Below are 2,107 nucleotides of genomic sequence, written 5' to 3'. Positions count from 1 at the left end.
GGGGCACGATGGCGAGCGCCTGGTGGCCGGGCCTGTCCCCATGGGGCCAGGCCGGGCACAGCCCGAAGAGGCAACGTGGGTCCCCCCTCCAATGGGCTCACCACCCATAGCAGGGACATAGAGTTCGGGTGCAATGTGAGGGCACGGCAGGGCACTTGGCGGTCCGATCCTCGGCTACGGAAGTTAGGTCTTGGGACGTGGAATGTCACCTCGCTGGGGGGGATGGAGCCTGAGGTGGAGAAGTTCCGGTTTGATTTAGTCTGATGCACAGCAAGGGCGCTGGAACCAGTTCTCTCGAGAGGGGCTGGACTATCTTCCACTCTGGCATTGCCAGCAGTGAGAGGAGACGGGTTGGAGTGGAAATTCTTGTTGCCCCAAGGCTCAGAGCCTGCACGTTGGAGTTCAACCCAGTGGACAAGAGGGTAGCTTCCCTCCGCCTTCGGGTGGGGGGACGGGTCCTGACTGTTGTTTGCGCTTACGCGCCAAAAGGCAGCTCAGAGTACCCACCCTTTTTGGATTCGTTTGAGGGAGTACTTAAGAGTGCGCCCCTGGGTGGTTCCCTCATTCTACTAGGGGAGTTCAACGTTCACATTGGCAACGACCGAGTGGTGTTTTGTTATTGGACTTTTGTGCTCGTCACAGATTGTCCATAACGAACACCATGTTTAAACATAAGGGTGTCCATATGTGCACTTGGCACCAGGACACCCTAGGCCGCAGTTCCATGATCAACTTTGTAGTTGTGTCATCAGTTTTGCAGTCTCATATTTTGGACACTCGGGTGAAAAGAGGGGTGGAGCTTTCTACCGATCACGGTAGAATCACTCACAGATCACGGTGAGTTGGCTGCGATGGTGGGGGAGGATGCCGGACAGACATGGCAGGCCCAAAACGCATTGTGAGAGTCTGCTGGGAACGCCTAGTAGAGTCTCCTGTCAGAAAAAGTTTCAATTCCCACCTCTGGAAGAACTTTGAACTTGTCACGAGGGAGGTGCTGGACATTGAGTCAGAGTGGACGATGTTCCGTACCTCTATTGTCCAGGAGGCCGACTGGAGTTGTGGCCGCAAGGTGGTTGGTGCCTGTCGTGGCGGTAATCCTAGAACCCGCTAGTGTCCAGCGGTGAGGGATCCAGTCAAGCTGAAGAAAGAGTCCTATCGTGTTATTTTGGCTCATAGGATTCCGGAGGCAGCAGCCAGGTACCGACAGGCCAAGCGGTGTGTGGCTTCAGCGGTCGCGGAGACAAAAACTCAAGACATGGTAGTAGTTCCGGGAAGCCATGGAAAACTTATTCCAGACCACTTCGAAGCGATTCTGGACCACCACCCGCAGCCTCAGGAAAGGGAATCACTGCAATATCAACACCGTGTATGGTGGGTATGGTGTTCTGCTGACCTCGACTGCGGATGATGTGGATTGGTGGAGGGAGTACTTCAAAGACCTCCTCAATCCTACCAACACGTCTTCCTACGAGGAAGCAGTGCCTGGGGAATCTTTGGTGGGCTCTCCTATTTCTGTGGATGAGGTTGCCGAGGTAGTTAAAAAGTTTCTCGGCGGAGTGTGACCCGCCCGGAGTTTCTTAAGGCTCTGAAAGCTCTGGGGCTGTGTTGGTTGACAAGACTATGCAACATTGCGTGGACATCGGGGGTGGTGCCTATGGTTTGGCAGACCGGGGTGGTGATTCCTCTCCTAAAGAAGGTAAACCAGAGGGTGTGTTCCAATTATCGCGGGATCACACTCGTCAGCCTCCCCGGTAAGGTCTATTCATGTGTACTGGAGAGGAGGCTACGCAGGATAGTCGAACCTCGGATTCAGGAGGAACAGTGTGGTTTTCGTCCTGGTTGTGGAACTGTGGACCAGCTCTGTTTTCTTGGCAAGGTTCTTGAGGGTGCATGGGAGTTTGCCCAACCAGTCTACATGTGATTTGTGGACTTGGAGAAGGCATTCGACCGTGTCCCTCGGGAAGTCCTGTGGGGAGTGCTCAGAGAGTATGGGGTAATTGACTGTCTGATTGTGGCGGTCCGCTCCCTGTATGATCAGTGTCAGAGCCTGGCCCGCATTGCTGGCAGTAAGTTGGTCCCGTTTCTAGTGAGGGATGGACCCCGCCAA

The 2,107-nt window shown here is 54.7% G+C and overlaps 1 pseudogene; it reads left to right on the top strand.

Moving 5' to 3' along the window:
- The first annotated feature begins 1,620 nt into the window (after positions 1-1,620).
- Positions 1,621-2,107, top strand: part of LOC133568911 (proproteinase E-like) — a 7,223-nt pseudogene continuing 6,736 nt past the window's right edge.

The sequence above is a fragment of the Nerophis ophidion genome, linkage group LG14 (genome assembly GCF_033978795.1).
Source record: "Nerophis ophidion isolate RoL-2023_Sa linkage group LG14, RoL_Noph_v1.0, whole genome shotgun sequence".
In the NCBI taxonomy this organism is placed as follows: domain Eukaryota; kingdom Metazoa; phylum Chordata; class Actinopteri; order Syngnathiformes; family Syngnathidae; genus Nerophis; species Nerophis ophidion.
The sequence above is the reverse complement of the archived record's forward strand: the minus strand, read 5'-3'. Positions and strand labels throughout refer to the sequence as shown.